Source organism: Vicugna pacos, chromosome 1, assembly GCF_048564905.1.
Source record: "Vicugna pacos chromosome 1, VicPac4, whole genome shotgun sequence".
NCBI lineage: Eukaryota > Metazoa > Chordata > Mammalia > Artiodactyla > Camelidae > Vicugna > Vicugna pacos.
In genome coordinates this window covers 89532707-89546594 of record NC_132987.1, presented here as the reverse complement: position 1 = coordinate 89546594, position 13888 = coordinate 89532707, and the positions used below count along the sequence as shown (strand labels likewise).

Sequence of the window (13888 nt, the reverse complement as noted above, 5' to 3'; positions counted from 1 at the left end):
TATACGACTTGAATTCTCATACCTCCTTTATACTGGGCAAAGCTCTCTGCTTCCTAGAATTTGCTATTTACAATTTGATCATTTGTCATTGCAAAATATTTTAAAAGTATGTTCACTAAAATTATGTAAAATTCTATGATTTTACAGAACTCTAACTTTGATTTCATCCTTTGTATTCTTAATTTATTGACATTTCCCAAATAATGGACAGTATATTTTCAAAAAATGATTTTTCAGTTATTTTAAAACTCCACATGTATTTTTCTAATAATATTGATGTTATATGAGGTAGTTTATCCTGGCCAGGCCACAAAGTCATATAAAGTAGCTGAATTACAGTACTAATTATCTGGGAAGTTTTAGTTATGCAGACTTTTATTTCTATGGGAAAACTCATTCTAATTTCCAACCCAAGATTCTGGAACACATCTCCCATTATGAAGTGAGCCTGAAGGTAGGAGTGGAAAGAGCCTCCTGTTCACAACCCCCACCCTCATCTTCCAGCAGTGAGGGTAAGACATCAAAGGTTTCATGGCATCAAGGATTCAAGCAATGGGCTAATGGAGATCCTGGACATTTATTTCCTCACCAGTGAAAATTAAATGGAGACCCAGGATTCACTACAACTACAGTGATGAGAAGGAAGTTTCGGCAGCCAGAGTGTGTTGGTGAGTGCTTGGCTACATGGCTGCTTCTGTCTTTAAGGGCATGTTAGTCTTTTTGTGCTGTAAAAAATTGTGTGTTTATGTGTGTCTGCATGTGTGTGCGCACACGCTCGTGCTATTATTTCTGTATATACTGAAGCCTTGTTGATCTGTAAACCCAACCTCTAAAAAATGTCGCTGAATGTATTTTGCTTCAGATCTTTGGTTTCGTGATCAAGAGATAAATGTCCAATTAGTAAATTAAAAGCAGATTTATTCCCATACATATTTTAAAGTATGTATAGGAAAACCCCATTTCCTCTGTATTCTGCACCTACAAGGTTGCACAGTAATAATGATGTATGTGTTTAATGATGGTGCTCAGGACAGGGAAAACATGCTGAAAGAAATTCTGAATCATCCATAGTTAAATTATTTTCAGCATCAATTCAGTACTCTTTGTAAATCTTTGAACATTGATGAACCGTATAATTTTGGGGTAAAAGTAATGATAATCAGAACAGCTCCCAATTACGGGGGTGAGAACTTACGGTTGTTTCCTTAAGTGGAGAGACACTTTATTTAGGTATACTGAAATAAATTAAAAAAAAAAACTTTTCTTCTTGATCTTTTGGGTCGTCATTATTAATACCTCCTTTCTGCCTATCTTAAAACGTAAAGCTGGCATTTTTAGATACATGCTGGACTTTAAGAATTGGAGGTGCATTTGCCTATTTGTGAGAACATTGAATGATTTAAAACTCACTGAATGGAATTTTTTTTTTTAAATCTCAGATGCACTAGGGAAGCATTTGAGTTCAAAAGTTTTAGAGTCACTGTAATTACCATTCACTGAGAGTAGGAATTATAGCCAAGTAATTTTCTTTTCTTGTCTCAAAAGAAATGGGTACACAGATGTGTATTCCGAATACTTACAGAGTCTTAATTGCCTGCCATGAGGTAGCATTTAGGAGCATGATTAAATGGGTTAAGACACCTACAGAAAGGAAACCTCTAAGTAAGAGGGAATGTACTATTTGACATTGCTTCTGAGGCTGAATTTAAGATTTATAGCATCCATCAGTTTTTTTTTGAAAGCTGCATGGGGTTTGATGTACATGTTGTTGGAAACTAACTGAGTTGTTCACAAATAGTATTTTATGCTGATTCATTGACATTGTTTCTCAATTAATCGTTGCTATTTAAAATCTTCTTACTTTTAAAAACCTGCACAGACATTCTTAAATACCAAGATCTCTTCTCTATAATCTGGTTCTAAGATATCACTGGTTCTGTGATCAGGAGCTATTTGTTCAATCATGACCTGTTTGGCTTTCTTAACCTCTTACTGAAACTTAAGTGTCAGTCACCAAGCTGGATATAATTACATTCTGGTGAATTCTTTGAGCTTTGAAGGCTAATTGATAGCCTCAAGTATTTAAATAACTGCTTGAACTTTCTTAATTGGTACAAACTGTCTGTAATAATTCCACTTTGTCTAGTATGCCACCTGAACGGCTTTGTCTTAGGTTTATGTGCTTAACTGATAATGTTCAATGGTACAGGATATTTATGTGAGCCTTTGTCTTATTGAACTGTATGTGGGATAATCATTCTAAGTTATATTTGAAAGCTATAAACCAACTTTATAAACTAATACATTGGAATTACTGTTTATAAATTTAATACTTTACATCAAATTCTGCTAGTCTTTCAAAAACATACTAAAATTTACACAGCCACATTTTTCCTATTGCAGATTTATATGGATACATATTTACTTTTCCATTAAAATTAAAGTATCTGTGTTACATTTACAAAAATTATACTGATCTAATTATACATTTTATGATGTGTTTTTTTAACGGAAAATAAGCTATGATCTGGATCATAATAAATATAAGCTGTTATAACTGATGTGGAAGTAATAAGAATTATAAATAAATAATGTTAGGAATTTCTTATTGAGAATTAACCTTAGCATCCCAGGTTTGCACTAGCTAGATATAGCTGGGTCTGAAGCCTTGTTCTGCAATATGCCTGCGTGTTTTATTAAGCAAATTATGAAACTTCTATGAACAGCTATTTCCCATCTGTGAGATGGGGAAGTAATTATAAAGACTAGAATATGTACATTAAGTACTCAGCACCTCTTTATATTTCATGGACATTGCATAAATGCTGCTTTATAATTATTATTATTCCTATAGTATTATTTTTTAGTTTCACCTTGATTATAATCAGAAATTATGACCAAGATTTGGCTTTAGATGACCTTAAATTATTTTCAGAAACAAAAAATGTACCCAAAGTATTAAGATCTGACACCACTAATGTTATCTATAAGAATGTATCAGAGAATGTAAAGGCAATTCATTTTTCTGAAAAGTAACTCTGAGTAACATTTATTTGAACATATACATTTTAGTGTGCTTGAAAACTATGCTGATGCTGTATAATTTTTCGTATATTAACATTTCAATTTATTATGTTCTTTTTTCTTGATAAATAGAGGGTTATGTAAAATCATATAAGTCATTAACCAGGTGTTAATAAATCTAAGCCACTAGAATTTAGATCATGCTTGGATTGCTTGCCTATATACTAATATAAGTATTATTTTTGGTCTTAGTTTCTGTTTGATAGTTTTTATCTGAAAAGAGGTTTGTGGTGTGTTCATGTATGTGTGTGTGTCTTTTTTTTGGTGAATATTAGCAACTAATATCCCATAGCAAACAGTCTTTGAAATAAATCTTTGCTGCAATATCATATGGGTATATGATTTGTGGGTTCTGCATGACCACTAAGACATGCTTTAGTATTCTGGAGCCTATGTATATTCAGAACTTTCTTATTAAAAAGAAAGCAGTCATTTGCACATGTCTTACTCCATTGTCAGGGGAAAAAGTGTAAGAACCATGGTTAAAAAGAACCAAAACTATATAAATGACTCTGCTCAGCCTGTTATTGGAAACAGGTTGATAATTTTACACGATGATCATTTTGGTGTGTTATCTTCCCAGGTTCCAAAAACTAATGGATACAGAATAGTCATTTATGAAGAATTTTCTTTTTTATGGGTAGCCACTTGCCACACGGGGCTGTGAGCACTTGAAATTTGGCTTGTATGATTGAGAAATAGAATTTTAAATTTTATTTACTATTAATTTATTTGCATTTAAATAGCCATATGTGACTAGGGGATGTCTAATCAGACAGCACAGTTCCAGAGTTATGAACAATTTTCATACATGGTTACGTTTATGCCTTGGCTTGTTGCAGACAATGCCCAGGGCACAAGTGCCTTGGGGTGGCATATCCTTAATTCAATCCCCTCATCTTGTAGACATGGCCCATGAAGTAGATTACAATGCAACATAATGGCAGAGATGAGACTCAGATTTCCAGATATTGGGTCCCCATCTCAGCATCCTTAGCGGAACTTAATTTCTAATTTCCTTATGACAAGTGATAAACTTGGTAGATGGTGATAATGATATTCACAACCCAAATAATTAAACTTGATTTCCCTTTCTGTGGTATGCTGATAAGAAATGAGAAAAAGGAGACAGAATAAAGGGAACATTTTTTTGTGACTGCTTTCTGCTTCTTATCTCTCCAGTGAGTTTGTTGACAGAAATGGCCATATTCTTAATAAGCATTACCATCAGGCCTGATTAAAATCATTGATTGAGTTTGTTATGTGAAATCCATTAATTTGAATAACACAATCCTATTTGATAAAGAATAACATTGATATATAAATCCAATAAGGCAACTTCTCAGAATTATTTTCTGATAATAAAATATAGACTGTTTTAATAATAGTAAACTCACCCTAGAATAAAGTACACAGGGTCAGGGTTCAAAGGGCCATTGTACATAAATTACTAAACAGATACCAAAAGCCACCTAGAGACTGAGACCAGAATCTTTGTATCTTGTCTTCAGTTATTTACTAGCTGTTTGATATTTTGGCCTTCTGTTAGAACAGAATATCAAACAGCTAGTGTGTAAGAAGCAAGTAAGTGCAATGCACCCTACAAAGTTACCGTAACAATGACAGAACACAAGAAGAAAGAAGAAATTACCACATAGCTGCTGTCATTTTCCCAGTCCAGAATCCACAATGGATGTCTCAGATCAACCAGTCTTTCCTATGTTTAAGACTTAGTTATTGGAGGGCACATAATAAGAAATTCTGATCCATGGCATTTTAGTAATAATAATTTCGGCAATGTTTTTTGCAAGATTAACTTTTTAAGATTTCATGACTTCTAATTCCGAGTACTGGAGACATTGTGGTAGAATTTTGTAGATAGTACTAACATTTCTGCTAGAAATTATAACCAGGCTCAAGTTCTATTTAACATTTGTTCTCAATTAATAGTACTAGGCTGTTTAACTATCTATAAGAGCTAATCTTATGTTAAAAATTGTTTATAATTTTTTGGTGATGCATATGAAATAATTGCTGTCACCAACAAAATTTTGTTTGTGGAAAGGGCAAGTGCCCTGAGCTTTAAATATGTGTATATTTTGAACTTGCCACGAATGCGTGTGCTTTTTATTCCCTTGAGACATTGTTTTTAAATCCTCTGTTTAAATTGTTCTTCTTTGCGCATTAGTAATAATTATAGATTCATATTGAGTTGTTCATCAAATCTTGGGCAGAAAACAACAGAAATAATAGCAAGAGAGAGTCTGAAGGATGGAGCCCTAAGCTGAGGTCAGAGTTAATCACACTTGTTTTGAGTCTATATGATCCACTTTGGATATCTACCACGATTTGATACGCTTGTTTCTTTCTTGACATGCAGCTTCTTTTTTATCTTTGTGGGTAACCTATGAATCTAAAACTGACATTTAAACTTGCTATCTCCTACTGAATTGGAAAAATCTCTGTTTAAAACTGCAGGAAATAAGGGCAAGCATATGCATTTCTCATGATAAATTAATAATGAAGAGAGAGCTATCATTACTACCCTGTAAATTATACAGTACCTCTTAGGTGATTTATTTAGTACCTTAAACACCTAGGAAATTTCACTAGTTGGCAGCAATTGGAAATGCATGTTAATTGTGCACTCCATCCCACATCTGAAATAAAAGGAAAACGTCAGGAACAGACCAATTCTAGTTTCCTTTTGAATATCATATTTTAACTTCTTTTTTGTTTCTTTAATCTTTTCAGCAGTGCTTAAGGATTTGAAAGATGTTGATTAAAGCATTTCCTCTGATTAATTATATTTTGGCTTTCAACTGTTTTATTTTATTTTGAAATGAAGGGCACACACATTGTCTGGATTATAGGAGCATCTGCTCTTCCCAGTCTCTGCAAATATTTATATAAATCTTACTGCCACCCAGTTCCCTCCAAGTTCTCACTGCTTAGCTAATCCTGATTGCATCTCCTCATTAAGCCATCTTCAGGATATGGAAACATAAATAAAACAGACTCACAACCCACATTTCAGGGATATTTGTGTGCATGACTTGCCGTTTAACTTATGTTATGAAATTCTCAGGATTCACTCTGGGATCATAGGTTTCCTTTATCTCTGCTTTTTTTTTGCATATACATCTGAATACTGTTAACCTAAAAATGATTTTGGATATGGTATCTTGGCCTTTATCAAAGGATATGCTATTTTTAAGTAAGGTCTATGAAATTATTATGACTGCAAACTTAGAATTTCGCAGGAAGTTGAAAGTTTAGCACACAAATGTTGACTATCTTCTATATTTGTTTTTCTTCCAACTATCCTTAGTATTTGTTCCCTCCGTTTTTATGTGTCTATGGGCTAAGGGAATAGATAAAGATAGTACCTCTCCACAGGGATGGAATGCTAGTATTTTCTATAAAAACTGTCCTTCACCTGGGTTTCCTTAACTAATTATGGCTTTCATATGGAGACAGTACTTTAATCTGCGATCTTAGCTTTATTTCATGCTTTGATATAGAGTGAGAGACATCTATTTGACATCATTTTACAAATTGTCCTTTGACCATGTAGTTTCTGTAGACAGAATGATTTTTTTTTTGATAGTAAATTTCTAAGACTGAGAATTTCTGTTCTTGCAGCTTTATGTGATTATGTTCAAAGGGGTTTGAATTAAAATGGAACAGATGTGTCCATCTTTAATTATGGTGTAACAAATTGTGTTACTCTAAGTCTTTATTAAGTGAAACGCTCATCTTTATGTAATAATGGGTCAGACAGTTTCAAAATGATATCGGTGAACACAGTGTATTGCCTACTCCAATTAGACTTCAAAAGAATTGTTAAAACTCAGAGGTTATGCACATAGAGCCAGAAGAAACTATGGAAAATACATATACATATTTGGTTTTTTATTCCAAATTAAGTGAAAACAATCCTCAGTAATGTATGATGAACCTTAATGTCATCTAAATAAGACAAAGAAAGTAATATTTGACTTGACAGATCTACCTAACAGGGAGTGGGAATATATAACTGTGTCGGAAAATACCATTTCAGGGTTTCCTGAAAACCATTTTGTATTCCTTTGTGTAAACACTCTCTTATAAATCTTAAAAAGACCACTCATTTTTTTTTCACGACTTCTAAGTCAGTACAACAAAATCCTTTCTAGGAGTAGCTAGTAGCTACTTAGAGAACCAAAAATTGTCAAGAATATGAACTGGCACAAATTCTGTGATGTGAGTTCCATCCCACTGCTTACTCTCTGTCATTCGTACAAAAATTCCTTTATGCTTTCAAGCATCTTCAACTCCACGTATTTTTTCCCTTCCCATAACCTGATCTGTTACCCACTATTATTTTCATTCCTGAATTTTTTTTTTTGTTGACACACTTTCTGCTTCATTATCACTCCACCCTAATCCAGGCTCCATTACCCTATACCTAGGTTAGTGCAACAGTTTTCTAATGAGTTTTCTCCACCCTTGTCTCCTCTTTCTATTCTGTTCTTCAATTCATTACCAACCCAATGTAAAAATAATACTTTTACTATGACACATTGTTTTTTAAAAATACTGTAAATAGATTCAGTCAAACCTCGAAGACATTGTGGATTCAGTTTCAGATGACCACAATAAAGTGAATGTCATAATAAAGAGAGTCACACAAACGTATTGGTTTCTCGGTGCATATGAAAGTTATGTTTACACTGTACCGTAGACTACTAAGTGTGCAATAGCAGTATATATTAAAAAAACATGCATACCTTAATTAAAAGCACTTTATTGCTAAAAACTGCTAACCATCATCTGAGCCTTCAGCAACTCATAATCTTCTTGCAGTAGTAACATCAAAGATCACTGATCACCATCACAGATATAATAATAATGAAAAAGTTTGAAATATTGTGAGAATTAATATGACATAGAGACATTAGGTGAGCAAAGGCTGTTGGAAAAATGACACCAATAGACTGGCTTGACATAAGGTTGCCACAAACCTTCAATTTGTAAAAAATTCAGTATCTGCAAAGCACAATCAGACAAAGTATACTGATATAAGTTGTCTGTTATATGAAGCCTTATTTTTCAGTCTGATCTTCAGGATCATCTATAATCTGTAAGCATCTTCTTCTCTATTCCTCAATAAAGCTAGTGAGATGTTCTTCATTTCAAAAAGTGCCTTTGTTTTCAGTTATAAAAACAACTTCCTCCAGGGAGGTTTGTTCATTGCATCTCAACATCCATGCCTTTCTCCTCACTTCCGTGCACTTCCATGCTCTTTCTCCAACCTAGGACATCCTGATAGCTTCCTCAATAAACATAGCCCCTGTCTTAGAAGACCCGATTCTCCTTGATGCTTTTTCTCTTTTTTCACTTTTCCCTGACTCTGAGATATCAATTCAGTTTTGATTCATTCAGTAATTGTTTTCTGAACTGGTTTTGAGTCCTCATAAAGATTGTCCTCTCCTTGTGAATTCAGAGTATCTTAACCAGAAGTATAAACTAGTTGATTGATTGATATGCCTTCTTTAAGGGATTGATTGCTGAGACTGTCTTTGTGTTTACTGGGATGGGCAGGGGGCAGAAACATGAGATGGGTAAAAGAGAAAATTTGGGAAATAAATATTTTATTTTATTGCAGTGTCCATAAAATTGTTGGTCTTAAGGGAACAAATACGCTAAATTCAAAGATGAGAAAAAAAAGAGTAAACTTCAGAGAGCACTAGTAAACATCAGATGTTGAAGAGAATCTTACCAACTAGCCTTCCTCAGCTTTCATCTCTGGGAGACCAGTTACAACAATGAACCAAAATAAACATTGAGAAACCACAGAGGACATTAAGTGACAATGTGGAGCTATAAATTTCTAAACAGAAGACAAACCCATGGGGCTATTATCAGTGTGCCCCTTCACTGTCCAGGGCTGCTGCTCCAGGTCCTGCTTTTACAAAGATCTGCTAGTCTCTGTCTTTTGCTTTCTTGTCTCTTCCCCCAAGAGACTAGAACACTCACATCTTCAGGATCCATGGAACAGAACAAAGCTTGATTTTTCTGGTTCCTTCAGGGCAGCAGGATAGCTGATGTATAGTTTGATACTTTCTCCTGCTAATCCTCAACACAGAACTCTACATTCTTATCTAGGGAGTAAGAACAGTTTTAACTCTAAGGAATTAGAGCTAAGACAAGAGCTATGATTGAGTTATTTATCTAACATTAAAAAATGAAGAAATGTTGATCATTTGGATTCACTTGATTCATAAGTATGTTTTTATGACTTGAACATATACAGCAGTATAGAATTTGTCTTATTCTTTCATAATAAATTTAAAGTAACATAAATCTCATTTACATTAAAAAGTATAGATATAGGAATTAAAATTAATATACCAGAGTGGGATGCTACAAATGATTGACATCTTATTAGATAAATAGATTTGTTATTGTAGATCAGATAATGAGGGGCATAGTGGACATGGCTTCAAAGAAGATGTTGATTTCTTGTCTTTATTTTTCTAATGTCAAAATTATTATGTTTATTGTAGAAAACTTGGATAGAAAGAAATATTTGAAACAAAAAAGTTACCTTTAATCTCATTCTACCATCTAGTTATAAGCATAGTCAATATGTTGTCAACATCTTATCAGAGGTAGATAGATGTTTTCCTATTACAAAAATGATATCACATTATACTCTGTTTAATAAAATCTTTTTCAGTTAATAGTATATAGTCATTTCCCACATCAAATAATATAATATGCTAAACATTTTTATGTCTTCTCTGAAGCTACACTAAATGTAAGATAGCTCCCATTTGCCTTATTAGTAGGCCAGTTTAGTTACAAAAACTTATTTAAAATCACATATGTTAGCAAATCTTAAATTTATTTTAAAATGCTAATTTAAAAAATCTCACATTTCATGAGACATCATTAATTTTTCATCATTGGAGACATTCTTTTTTGTTGTTTGTTTAAATTGAAGTGTAGTTAGTTTACAATGTGTCAATTTCTGGTGTGTAGCATAATGCATCAGTCACACATATACATACGTATATTCGTTTTCATATTCTTTTCATCATAGGTTACTACAAGATATTGAATTCAGTTCCTTGTGCTTGTTGTTTATCTATACATAGTAGTATCTACAAATCTCAAACTCCCAATTTATCCCTTCCCACCCTGGAGAGATTCTATTCTGTTGCTACCTTTTCTTTAAGCTTTTTTTTTTTTGGTGGGGGGAGTAATTAAGTTTGTTTATTTGTCTATTTATGTTTTAATGGAGTTACTGGGGATTGAATCCAGGACCTTGTGCATGTTAAGCATGCGCTCTACCACTGAGCTATAGCCTCCTGCAACCGTCACGACTTTTTTAGGGTCCATGATCTGTGTATCTGTTTGTGATAGATACTATTACTGGAAATCCTATCCCAAGATATGAGTATTCATTTACATAACATTAAGACTTTTAGTATTTTTGTTAATCTCCACAGTATAACCATTTATCTTATTGCTTTTAAAAGTGATCTTGTTTACCACAATACTTGGAATTGTGTGCTCAGACTCCAGGAATAACTATTAAATATGTGTTAAATTTCTCTAATTCCATTTTTAAACTGTTCTAGCCATATTATCTATCTATACATCATCTATCTATCTTCTGTCTAAATATACCCATACATAAAACTAACATTGATAAAGGCAATTTTAGGCTATGACTTCTTCCAGTCCTTGTAATGTCATTCAAGACAAAGGAATTGAAAAAGCACCCTTTGAATGAATTGATTTCAAGTTAACTCATTCTTTTTTGAGGGATCATTTTGTGAAAAAGAAATTTATCTTATATTTGAGCATGTAGGTTATAGGAAAAGGGATGGTAGGGGTCTTGTGAAATATGTATTTGAGTTTTCTTGTATAACACTTAATCAAATCTTTTTATACTCCACAATTAGACAATCAGAACTTTTTCAGAAAACATTGACTCTGAAAGTGATTTTATAGATTATCTGACCTAATCCTTCCTTTTTATAAAAAAGAAATAGTGGGGCTAAGAAAGTAAATGACCCTTTCAAGTTCCATGGACATTTACAGGGAGACTTCAAACTAGGCGGGTCTCCTGCCAGATAGGTTATTGCTCTTTACTCAACACCGTATTGAGATGTGAAGTTTTGAATAAAACAAATTCATCCTAAACTTGTTCCAACATTTATGGACACATGCAAAGAACCAATTCCAATCAATTCTACCAGCTTGGTAAACTCTTCATCTCTGGTTCTTTATATTTTCTAACTCTTTGTTAAAAACTCACTCCTTCCTACGTTCGTCCACTCTTCTCCTGAGTTCTTTGATCATCTTTACCATCACTACCCTGAACTCTTTCTTGGGTAAATTTTCTGACTCCACTTTTATCTTGTTCCCCTGTCCCCCCATTTTGCTGTTTTCATTTCCATGTATCAGGTAGTTTGGTTACATTTCCTGACCTTGGAGGAGCGGCCTTCTGTAGGAGATGTCCTGTGCACCCCAGCAGCACACTCCCCTCCGGTCAGTAGAGCTACATGCTCTAGGGGTGCCCCCTATGTGGGCTGCTTGGGTCCCCCTGTTGTGGTGGGCTGACTGCTGTGGGTGGTCTGGTAGGCTTGGCTGGGCCCTGGTCCAGTTGGTTGCCAGGCTCTGCCTTGTGCAGAGGCTACTGGCAGCTGCTGCAAGGTGGGTCTGGAATACAGGGTGGCTCATTGCAGAACCCTGGTTTGGGGGACGGGTCCCAGGGCTGAAGCCTTCCCACAGACGGGTGAAGACTAGTCCTGGGCTAGTGCTTACCTACTGCAGGAAGAGCTCAGTTCTGGGGTCTGGCTGCAAGGCCCAGGAGTCTCAGAGTTGGTGTAGGACTGCAGGTGGGTGAGGCTGGTTCCTGACAGAGCACCTGGGCTGTGGAGTCCAGGGTGTCTCCAAGCTTGCAGTGGCCTGCTGGTGGATGGGCTGGGCCTCCAGGCTGCACTCCGGTTATTCTGGGACTCATGTCTGTCCACTGGTGTGAGGCTGGTCCTGAGGCTAGAGTAAGCTCGCTGATGGACAGAGCTGGGGATTCTAGGGCTGGTGTTTGCCTGCTATTGGAGTCTCAGAGTCTCTGGCTGCAGGGCCCTGGGGGTCCCGGGTCTAGTGCCTGTGCACTGGTGTATGTGGCCTCGTCCTAGGCTCTGTAGTGGGAAGGGCCATGTCCAGGGGTGGTTGTGGATTTGGGGGGTCTTAAGGTCTGTCTGTTGGCTGGTGGGTAGGGTTATGTCCACACCCAGTTAGTTGCTTGTCCTGAGGGGTCATTGTGGCTGGTGGGCATGGGCAGGGCTGGGTCCTGAGGCAAGTAAGCTAGAGGCAGAACAAGCACCCCAAATGGCTGCTGCCAGTGTTTGTGCCCTCAGGGATGAGCTCCAATTGCTTCCTGCCTCTTTGGGAGACTCTCCGAGATCAGCAGGTAGGTCTGACCCAGGCTCCTTTCAAATGACTGCTTCTGCCCCAGGTCCTGGAGATGTGAGATTTTGTGTGTGCCCTTTAAGAGTGGAGTCTCTGTTTCCCACAGCCCTCTGGCTCTCCCAGAAGTAAGCCCCACTGACCTTTAAAGCTAAGTATTTTAGGGGACTCATCTTCCTAGGCTGGGGAGCCCAATGTGGGGCTCAGACCCCTCATTCCTTGGGGAGAACATCTGCAGTTGTAATTATTCTCCTGTTTGTGGGTCACCCACCTGGGGGTGTGGGTCTTCACTATATAGCATCTCCATCCCTCCTACCCATCTCACTGTGGTTCTTTCTTTATATCTTTAGTTTTAGAAGATCTATCCTGGTAGGTTTGGTCTTTTTTCATCAATAGGTGTTCTATAAATAGTCGTAATTTTGGTGTACTTGTGAGAGGAGGTGAGTTCAGGGTCTTCCTACACTGTCATCTTGATCAATCTACCAGCTTCAAGATAACTTCCCCTCAATTATGTCTCAAGAAATTCTGCATTACTTGTTTCTAAGACAATGAAGATACACTTCTCTTTTTTCTTGAGAAACTCTGACCTTTGTTATCTGCATGGACACTGCTTCCTTTCTTGTATTTCCTTATTTAGGAAAAATTACTTAGATGAACTGAGCTTAAACTTTTTTCATAGTCTACAGCACCACATTATCTCTGGCATTCATTTATTTATTTGTTAAACAAACCTAGACCTGCTGAGTGATCTGTAATTTGGCACTGAAACAAATGTAAAAAGACAAAATTTGTGATAGTCACTAGGGCTATTCTCAATATTCCAATATTTCTCTTTCTAGGTATACGGTATGATGAAATTGCATTTCTTCACCTCCTTGCTGTTAGATATGACTTTATTACTTGCTTGTCACAATTATCTGTTCTTGATTCTGCTAATCGTGTTTTTCTGCCATGGATGCACTGTCAAGAGGGAACCTCTGTCGACCTGGGTCCCTGAGTGACTGCCACGAACAGGACTGTTCTCCTAGACAATTGGACAAGGGAGTGAGTCTAGTAAACTGCTGAGAACTTAGGGCTTCTTTCCACAGCTTAATTTAGCCTATTCTGATGGATAGAAGCCCTGGCTTTCAAAATCCTCTTAGTTTAGTGGAGGAGAGACAATAAAATATTTCAACTACACTCTAATTAGATTTATTATTAAAACATGCTTCTATATGATAGAAGGACTAAGGAAAGAATTTTGTGAGACGTGAAGCTGGAAAAGCAGGCAAGAACCAAAGGAAGAAAGACTTACCTACCGTGTCTAGAAGGAAGTGATTACCCTGATGGAAGTGAA

General features: G+C 36.0%; 1 protein-coding gene across 3 annotated transcripts in view; it reads left to right on the top strand.

Annotated features, from left to right (window-relative positions):
* Nucleotides 1-399: 399 nt before the first annotated feature.
* Nucleotides 400-13888, top strand: part of CSNK2A2IP (casein kinase 2 subunit alpha' interacting protein) — a 103134-nt gene continuing 89645 nt past the window's right edge. For all 3 annotated transcript variants that reach the window (XM_031672329.2, XM_072966943.1, XM_072966948.1), the window contains exon 1: nucleotides 400-668. The gene's annotated coding sequence lies outside the window, so the exon portion shown is untranslated. The remainder of the gene's footprint in view (nucleotides 669-13888) is intronic.